Below are 11,010 nucleotides of genomic sequence, written 5' to 3'. Positions count from 1 at the left end.
TACTTTCTTGTTTCAAACACAAGTATGCTATATAAAAAGCTTATTACCTTATTAAACTAACTAAATTTGGGTGATTGTTTTGCATTTTTTAAAAATATCCAATAAAGTCAGAAATTCTAGAGTACAGAGTGAGTATTTTTCTTTTGAAATTCTCCGTCTTTACTTATTTTCTACCAAAGAAACACCTAGAAGTTTGAGTATATATTTATCTATGCATTACGGGATGTTAGGTAAAAAATAATCTCTAGCCAGAAGAATTTATTACCTAAATAGATAAGCAAGAAATTGCTGTTATCTATACTTCACTACAAAAATCAGGAAACAGCAAAATTCAGTGATTTGCTGAAGGTTATACAGCAAATTGTGACACTTTGAATTCAGCCCAAATTCTTCTGTTTTCTAGTCCTGAGAAAGAGGTTAGCCTTCCCTGCTGACAGGATGGATGTCTAGCAGCATTTCTATTTAGACCTCTGCAGTAAGACTCTACTGGACTATGTCAGGACTCAAGCTCCTTTGACTATATCCACTTCCATGGGTATATGCTAAAAGACAATGCAACACACAGACTTGGTCATTCCTTTTTCCACATACACTAAACAGCATTAAGGCAAATGTCATATGCAGAGCTGACAGAAATAAATTGCACAGAAGTGATGAAGCGTGGAGAATTATCTAGTAACAGCGGAAACTTCTCGTCAATACTGACCTTTACTCAAGTGGCAATATTTCTAGGTGATGAATAACTGCAGGCATGCACACAGTGCATATATGCCTTTCTGAATCTTTGATTTTCCATGTGGGTTTTGTCTATTTAGCCAATACTTATTCTTCCTCTACTGTATTTGTCCATTAAAAGATATCAAAACGAAAGCAGTCTAACATTTTTTTTTCCAAAGCTTTACTTATTTTATTAACAATTGCAAGACATTTTTTATCCAAAGCAAATGTTAGCATATGACCTTCTGCAATGGCAGGTTTACGTCCAGAGGTGACAAACAGATTTTAAAATACAGCTGGTACCTTTCATCTCTCAGTCATAACTATGCTTCAAAAACAGTGAGAATATACTATGACCAGCTTTGTTGAAGTTCCTGGAAGAGTATGATATAACGCAGGGTTCACTAAGGGCAGCAGAATAGAACTGTCATTGAACCATTTTCTAATTACATGAACATTTACTGACAATTTTGGACACAATTCTAAGTAAATCATATTACATATTTGCACTGGTTGCATGTGTTTAAGGATGTAATTTTTATCTCATGAACTAAAATAAACATCCAAAACATACTCTTGAAGTAGTGGAGAACTCTGCTGCAATAAAATGTCTAATTCCGTTAAATTAACAGGGAATACATAATGTTTACAATCTTTGCTTTCGTTTGAATTAAAGATTTTCTGTAGAAATAGCTATTTATCATTGTTGCGTTCCACAACAGGAAACGATACAGAAAAGCAGTGTTTCTTGCCTTACTATATAAGTGCACCAATAAGGTTGTACATTATAGGAAAATTCAGCGCTCATTGTAAGGCTGTAGGAAGGGTGACATCCTCTAGTGCTTTCTTTTTCACCAGAGGGAAGGCTGGGAAAATTTTTCATAGTCTCTGCAGTTCGCCTCTACTCTGAAGGTCCAGGCTGCCTTCTGTAATCCAAGGCTGTAGGGGCCCAAATGATATCTTTAGGCCCAGGATATAAGGAGTAGTCAAAAAATCCATCAATTTAGACACAAGTAAGATGTAATTCATAGAATCATAGATAGTGAATCAATCTATGCTGCTGAGTTTGTGTTTGTTTTTTTTTTTTTTCCCCTCCACACTAGATGCATACCCTGGAACAAGAAATTCTATATAGCTAAAATACAAGAAAAATATGGATTTTTTACTTCACCTTCAGATGGAAACTAATGAGTCTCTTTTCAACAAGATTCTTATAAATGATAAAGATATCTATCATTGTTCTTTTATTTTGAGTCTTTGGTTCAGTAGCAATTAATCTAAATTAATTTTACTACTGATTTTTTAAATAGGATTTATTAATGTATTAATAGTATTACTCATGGACATAAGAAATATACATAGATGTTAGGTTTACATATGTAAAAATGATCTTTGGAACTTCTAAGAAATGCCAAACAAGCCTTTAGTCTTGTATTATTGCACTTGTATAATACCAATGTATTAACAATGCAGACAAAACTCCATTAAAAAAAGCTGCCTTACGTATGACAGATTCTTCTTGAGATTTCCATTTCATACTATGAACACTTTTTGTGTGTACTCTATATTCAACTAAAGTCAAAGGAACTACTCTTATAAGTAATGCAATACTGTTAGCGCCTTTCAATTTTAACAGCAGCTTTCTTCCAGAAAAAAAGACTCTTTATAAAAGCAATTAGAAGCATTCCTGTATTAGCAATACAATACTGTTTGAATTGTATACCACTTCACATACTTTCTGGAAAAGTATAATAGCATATCCAGAGCTGGGACTCTGTGTAGAAGTTCTGTGTAGAAGGAAAATATAAGCAACTCATCGTGGAAGTCAGTAGTTTTCAACTTAACCAATAACAACTTATTTGTTTTAATTATTATCCCAGTAAAAAGTTTATAAATAATGTCAGAAAATTGAAGAAAATAATTCATTTAACTCCTTAAAGAAGGGTAATTCTGCAGTTATCTTCTCCAGTTTAGAAATATATTTGAGTTACATTTTTTCCCAGTGCCAGTTGATATTCATCTTAAAAATGGCAATTTTCAGAAATATCCTTACATTATGGTCCCTTTCTGCCCATATTAAATTCAATATGAAGTTATCACTATTTTCCATTAAATGATTGTTTTCACTCTAAATTTGATAAATTGTATTTTCTGCCCCACCATTTCCCTATCAGCTCCTTAGGGAATCAATGAGAATAACTTCCCAGTTTCTTGAAGGATGCACTGAAACATTGCAGAAAAGATATGTCTCTAAATTGGAGAGACACGGATTTGACAGATGGACCACTCGATGGATAAGGAATTGGCTGGATGGTCACACTCAAAAAGTTGTGGCCAATGACTTGATGTTCAAGTGGAGGTCAGTAATAAGTGGTGTTCCTTAGGTGTCGGTATTGGGGCCGGTGCTATTTAACATCTTTGTCGGCCACATGCACAGTGGGATTGAGTGCACCCTCAGCAAGTTTGCTGATGACACCAAGCTGTGCAATGTGGTCAACACATTGGAGGGAAGGGATGTCATCCAGAGAGACCTCAACAGGCTTGAGAGGTGGGCCTGTGAGAACCTCATGAAGTTCAACAAGGTCTTGCACACGGGTCAAGGCCAATCCCAAGCATAAGTACAGGCTGAGTGGAGAATGGATTGAGAGCAGCCCTGAGGAAACAGACTTGGGGGTGCTGGTGGATGAGAAGCTCAACATGAGCCAGCAATGTGCACTTGCAGCCCAGAAAGTCAATTGCATCCTGGGCTTCATCAAAAGAAGTGTGGCCAGCAGGTCGAGGGAGGTGACTCTGTCTCTATACTCAGCTCTCATGAGACCCCACCTGGATTACTGCATTCATCTCTGGGGTCCCCAGCACAAGAAGGACATGGAGCTGCTGGAGCGAGTCCAGAGGAGGGCCACAAAAATGATTCAAGGGCTGGAACACTTCTCCTATGAAGACGGGTTGAGAGAGTTGAGGCTGTTCAGTCTGGAGAAGAGAAGGCTCCAAAGTGATTTTATAGCAGCTTTCCAGTACCTAAATAGGGCCTACAAGAGAGCTGGAGAGGGACTTTTTACACGGGCATGTAGTGATAGGACAGGGGGCAATGGCTTTAAACTGAAAGAGGAGAGATTTCAATTAGATATAAGAAAGAAATTCTTCACTCTGAGGGTGGTGATACACTGCAACAGGTTGCCCAGAGGAGTTGTGGATGTCCTCCCATTCCCGGAGGTGCTCAAAGTCAGGTTGGATGAGGCTTTGAGCAACCTGATGTAGTGGAAGGTAGCCCTGCCTGTGGCACAAGGGTTGGAACTAGATGATCTTTGAGGTCCCTTCCAACCCAAAACATTATGTGATTCTATATACAAGCATTAATGAGAAGAAGAACTGGGAAAGTTCCTTTCAGACAGGGTGTTAAGCTGTGTTCACTTTCTCTTCTAAGTGGAGTAGATATGGTGATTTGCTTGAGTACCAAACTGAGAAATGGTGCTCCACTGTACTGGAATACCAGCTACTGGTCTCCCTGACTAAAGTGTCTGACCTGCTCTATGGCGTCTTGCCCCATGACAGCTGCATCTAGAACTGTTTCAGAAGTATTTGTTGAGGTTTGACTAAGCATATGCTGAGCTTACCCACCTGGTTTCCTAACGACACAGTTGCCATTTAAATATATAATTCACAGTGAAACTTTCATCAAACTCCAATATCGCAAACTATTTGTAATAGATAATGGTGACACACAGGCGTCAACTGGGAACCAGAACAGTTCTAGGAATGCTCTTCAAAGACACTAAGCTTTAACAGTGTCTTTGAAAACAGAGAGAAAGAAAAATTCTTAAATATTTAAGCATGCAGCACAATGACTGAATGAAGAACAATGTGTCACATACAGGACATAGAAAGTGCGTGCATTACAATGACAGAAAATGTGTGCAACTGATACCCTCACTGCTTCATAAGGAAAACTAAAACTGATGTAAAAAGAAAGTCAGTGCTGTAAGAATAAATCAAACACAGAGATTATTAAAATAATAATAAAGCAGAAAGGCTTTTCTATAATTTTCATCTTGCCAGGAGCTTTTTGGAATGCCAACATGCAGTGATCACTGCATGAATGTTAGAGGAGCAGTAACAGACTGACAAATGAAATGAAGTGAAACAGTGCCTGCCCACTAGTTCACATCCAAGCTAGTTATTCTGGCTGTTTGCCCAAGCCTTGTCTCATTTCACTATTCTTCCTCCAGAGGTTTCTGGACATCTATTCCCCTTACTAATGGAGCAGACATAAACTGCCAGTATGGCTATTGACACTTGCTGAGATAACACATTCTTCTTTTATGATCTTTCTAATAATTATCTTAGTCTTGTATTATAACACACATTGCACATAAGCCTACTAAATTAAAATCAAATGGAACCCTACAGCAGAAATTTTTTAAAGAGATTGATTTAATCTCATGAAATATTGCATCAGCTAATAAACATATCATTACTGTACATGCCATAGAATGTCTTAATAAAATTTCTACTGAAAATAATTACTTCTATATTAGAAGAATCCATCATTTTGTATGCTGTAACAACACAGAGAGATGTGAAATTTGAATTTACTTTTATTGAAATTTGTGATAACTTATGCTATTTTCTTATGCAAATTTACCTCTTTCATTTAATTTTTAAAGAGATATATTGTTTTAAAGTATTTTATGAAGTGTTAGTGGGAGTCTTTTTCAAATACAAAAACCTCATGATCACAACTCTCCAAGAACTTTAAATAATTAAAAGAAAATTAAATAAAGTAACTTCAAAACTTTCAAAGGCTGTCATAGATAAATAAAAAACTCTAAAAATCTAATAAACCACTGGAAAAACCTAGGAATTTTTTTTTTTTTAAAAAGTGTTTGTGCATGATGGCATTACAGGGCACGGTACATAAAATGGGAGACTGTCCTCATCCTTGTTCCTTGACATGAATTCTGTCATCAGCACTTCAGCAACTAGCTTGGAGGAAAGAGAGCTTTCTTTGGAATCTCATTCTTCTATCACTACAACCAGTGGCAATATGAATCCTTGAGCTCAGAGTACCCGGTAGCACTTCTTGGGAATCTTCTTACTGTCCACTCTGCTCGTGCTGCACCTACCCAGACATCCATCTCTCATGAAGACAAGGCTTTCTCCTTCAGGAATGAAGTAGGAGCCTGGCCCTCACATATTCAAAGCTGTCTGAGACCTTTAAACATCCATGTGCCTGAGTGCAAAATGAATTGTGCTTAGAACAGAAGTTTATTTCAACTCCTCTTAAGCCCTGCAAACCACATAAAATCTCTTCAGGCAAGGTTCTCTAGTACTTTATCGTACTCAATAATACAAAATCTTTTCTGAATAAATTTAAGTCCATTACATATTCATCATCCTGCTTCTCACTGCAGTACACTTCTACATAGTTGGAAGTAAACAACACTTCTTTGCTCTTTCTACTCTCTAAATTACCATACTCCAGAAGTCCTTTATTCTTTTACCATAGACCGTGTTTTCTGAACTCTTATAATTCTCTTAACTCTTTCATTTTTCCACAGCATTTCTTAAAGTGAGGTTCAATCTCAGAGTAATACTCCCACAGCAGCCGTAGTAGTTCCAGGTAGAAGGAAAAATTGTTTTAATGTTGAATGTCACACTCCTGTCGAATGACACAGTATAGTTTGCCTTATTCTCTTTTGCAACACTACAATATTGTTGGCTTATAGACAATTTTTCTTCAACCCATGAATTCTTGTGTATTAGATGACTACTTAGCTAATTGTTCCCCAACCTGTAGTGTCCAGCAGATTATTCGAGCTCTAGCAAAGCACTTTTGATTATCCCTACTATAGCTAGCATTTTAAAATAGACTATACCATTAACTGGAGATTCCTTCAAATTCTAATTTTTTTAAAAATGTACTTCCTTTATCAAGTCTCCAAATTTAATAAGAACTCCCTATTTCATCCTCCAAAATGTCTATGAAAACAGTACATAATCCAGGACAGAACAAGAGTCTCTGTAGTACATTAGTGGATACATTCTTCAAAATTGACATGTACCATCAGTAATTACTCTTTAAATAGCTTTTTTTGAAACAAAGTTTGCATATACTGTAATACTTTCATCTGAATAATATTTTTTAAAATTGATCCTAAGAGTAGAAGACAAAGCCAAAAGCTCTGCTAAAATCCAGATATGTAGAAATGCTCTTTTGTATGTGGAAAGCTTGTTGCTATATTATATGAAGAAATTATGCTACTGTTGCAGTTGGGTCTTTATAAATTCATGTTGGCCATTATTTTGTTGCCTATATTATCTTCTAAGTTTTCACAAGTTAGGTTTTGTTATTTTTTTCCATCCTTTGCTAGGTGAACTTCCTTCATACTTTTGCTTAATTATTTTTGTTCCCATGTCCCTCTTTACTGATCTGCCCACAGGCAGTATGTTTTCTGATATATGACATCAATACCTTGCAAGTTAGTCAAATTACAAGTGCAGCTTGATATTGTTTCTCTAACAGACTCCAGCTTCTTTATAACACTCTTCTCTGAAGGATTTTGCTCCCCGAGTCTATAAGGTGACAACACCACCGTGTTCCAAAAACTTGCTGGACTGCGTGAACGGGATTCAAATCATTTAAGCATCTTCTGCATAGGTATCTGTATCTTAGTTTTTCATTCCAAGTTCTTTTTGATTATATACATACATATATATAAAGAAGACATTTTTAATACACAGTTACTCAGATTTCAGCACCTTTCAAGTGCCTCTATTGACTAGAGAGTAGCCAGCATAGATACAGACGTCCTCTCTGCAGAAGTCTACCCTTAGTCAGGTGAGTTCCTACTTCTGTATCTTGCTATATTCTTTCCATAGATTATGCTTGAGTAGAGACCAGTGACTAACAAGTGATTATGATATTTCTAACAAATCCTATGCTTGGATTATTCTGATTTTCGTCTCCAGGACCAACATCACGATAGTGTCTCATCATCTTTCTCCTTTAATTCCAAGCAGTATAAAGAAGGCTCTGAACACCTATAGGAAATATATGCTTCTCTATAATCTGAATCTCAAGACAAGAAGTAAGCACTCTTCACATTTAAGAAGATTTTTCTGCCTTCTTCATTAGTCTCCTGCTTGCCTTTTCTGAGCAAGCTATACTCTTCAATATTAATACTATGACACATGTGAATCATCCAACCAGTTTTTAATCAACTAAATGTCATTTACAGCAAAATGTTGGTCATGTAATAAAGCCTTCAGTTCCTCCTACTTAATTCTACATTATCTAATATGTTTGGTGGACCAACCCACCATTTTTCTTTTTGTCTTTCCTCTGACCTTACGGTAAATATTTCTTTTCTTGTTGATAGTTAGAATTTTGTTAAGGGCAGAATAGTTCATACTGATCTGGTGGGTTTTGTGAACCTGTCTCAATAAATCAGGAAACTGCTGTGAGAGAGGTGCAGCTCTTCCTTGTGCCATAGGGTTTATGGAACATTATTCCATGGTCAAGGCAGCTGATGTTCTGCTGGCAGCACCATCTGCTCACTCACATATTTATCTCCATGTCACATCTGTCCCTAAGCCTTGACCTTTGATCAGGAGAATTGACAAAAAAAACACCTGATCTCCTGACCCTTTCACCTCCCCATTCCCAGAGCTTTACAGTAGCTTTTAATCTGTGTAAACTCATTCCCAGAAGTGTTATTAACACCCACATGGAACATAAGCATGGGGTAGTGCTCAGAGGGCTGGAGGAGCCTTGGCAACATTTCAGTAACACCAAGGATTTGGGATCCTCAGAGACTGCATGCCTCCCAGAATGTCAAGTCTTGTCAAAAGATGGGTCCCACTGTCACTCTTATCACCACTGTCATTGACAAGTCTTATAATCTTCTCACAAAAGGGGTGTTACTTGGTGTTTTCATGCAACCTAATCCTTTAAATTCTTAACTTCATGAGAATCTCACATTCTTCTCTTCCAACCTTTCCCCCTCTGTTACTGTCACTCTTGTAAAATTATAACTTTTCTATTTACAGAGAAAAGCTCAAAAACATAAGTACTGACTGGCAAGAAATCAGAACATAAATTAAAAGGAAACAAAACAAAACCACATATTTTTACTCTTCGGAGAAGACTATGATTTTTGAAGCGTATATGAGTTTGGTAATTCCAGGGATTATTTTGCCAACCACAATTGAAAGTACAGTAGAATAAAAGAATACAAACTTATCCATCCTTAGATGTAAGTATTTGAAAAGATAAATGTCTTCAGTAATAAACTTTCATCTTAGCTAAACCTCTGACTGCATTCTTGAAATACTTCTGGAAATATACTTTCGTAAACAGTGCAAGTTTACAGTGGAAGGAAAGTATATACACAAAGTACAGTGCCATAGAGTCATATATCTGACACAATTTAAGGGACACCTAAAATAATATCAAATCAATCTTTTTGTGACATAATGATTAACTTCTGTGAGGATGTATTCTTCCCTTTCTTTATAACATTCATCAGTATAAAAATTAGCTTCTTTTTTAGTCCTTTTTAGATCCTTTATGGGAGAAACAGACTAATTTTAAAGAAGACTAAATAAGAAAGAGAATCAGCTGCAATCTAGCTTTGTAAAAGATTTCTCATAGCTCACTCATTGAATCATCTGGGAGGAAATAACAAGACATTAAATATTGGAAAAGGAAACTTCACACAAATCTATGAAGCACACAGCATCTCATAATGTATGCAATGGGGAATGATATAATATCGTTAGATCGTCTCTATAAAAAGTAGTGATGATGTTATTCCTTAAAAAAAGTAAGCAAACTAAAAAGCATATTATGTCCAAACAGACAAGTCTTTTGGAACAAAATAGTCAGTGATCAGGAGAAGATAAAAATTTTGTAAAGTTGACTGAGGAACACAGAGTGTTTAATAATTGGAATTTTTAAAAAGATCTTACAGTTATTAATAGAATTTCCTTTCAAATGAGTGACGGAGAAGTATCACTTTCCAACTCAGGCAAAATTTGAGATATCCAGTGAAAAAGGAGGGAGACTGTAGTCAAGAACAGGCAAAGGTAAAATCCCTAGAGAAACAAGGTAGCCCATAAAAATGTTGTTTAAAAAGTGGATTTCCGATGGCAGAATTACAGCTGTTAGGGACAAGGCAGAACACAGTTGAGAGGAGAGAGGCTCAGACAACAGAAGGATATCCAGGATGTGAAAAAGGAAAAGTCAGAAGGATTGTCTGTCAAGAAAAAAAATTTAGAGAAATCACCTAATCAAGAGTAAGTGATTCACATAACCTACACACACATCTGTTTTCAGAGTCAACAATGATGAGCAGGTTGGCTTTTGTTAATCTTAAATCCGGCAGTACTACTATTAAATTTAAAATGGCTTTAAGGGCAGAGGTGACTGTGATTTGTAAAAAGACTTTACAAGAGATGATCCCTAGAACCAGATGGAGCAGTTGTGGATAGTGCTCAATAGCCCCGGGGACATATAAGTTGCCTTGTTTAGTGAAAAGTCTAGTGACACAGGGAAGGGGTGTGTGTGCGACAAACTCGGCATTAATGGGATTCCAAACACTAAGAAGCCTAACTAAATCACAGTCATTGAGAAGGAGATGAAAAGCAAGTGGAAGGCGCTTGGCCTAAATTTGGCAATAATGACCCAAAATCAGTGTAGAAATTACAGAAATTACCGAAACAAGAGAACTTATTTCATGGGTTCTGCTTATGCATTTTTGTGTTCTTGCTGCTCCAATGGCAGGAAGACTAAAGAATACAGCAAAAACCAAAGTAGCAGTCATTATTCAACTGACAGCATACTGTGTCCTTACAGTGCTGATGCTCGTCATCGCTTAGCTAAGCCATACATACATTTTTAAATGATATTAACACATGTTAAGAGTAGTATGATGTTAATAGCTAGATGCAATATTCTAAGATGTACAGCATCACTGAAATGCTGCAATGAAAGCCTTGCCAACATTGCACAGGATTTTTTGATTCCCATGACACATTAGAAACATATTTCATGGATTGATGCTATAGAATTTGCAGAAATTTTCTCTCCAACAGTTTCTGACTGATTTAGTCACTTCATTTTTTATATTTTTCTGAGAATGTGTAGGTGATATTCAAGAGAAAAATAAGGGGTTTTAAATCATACCTGTTTATATTTTTTCACTCTATACATCATTAAAATCATAGAATCATAGAATCATAGAATGGTTAGGGCTGGAAGGGACCTTCAAAGGTCATCTAGTCCAACCTCCC

This window comes from Tauraco erythrolophus, chromosome 1 (genome assembly GCF_009769465.1).
Source record: "Tauraco erythrolophus isolate bTauEry1 chromosome 1, bTauEry1.pri, whole genome shotgun sequence".
Taxonomy (NCBI): domain Eukaryota; kingdom Metazoa; phylum Chordata; class Aves; order Musophagiformes; family Musophagidae; genus Tauraco; species Tauraco erythrolophus.
Note: the sequence above shows the minus strand (reverse complement) of the source record.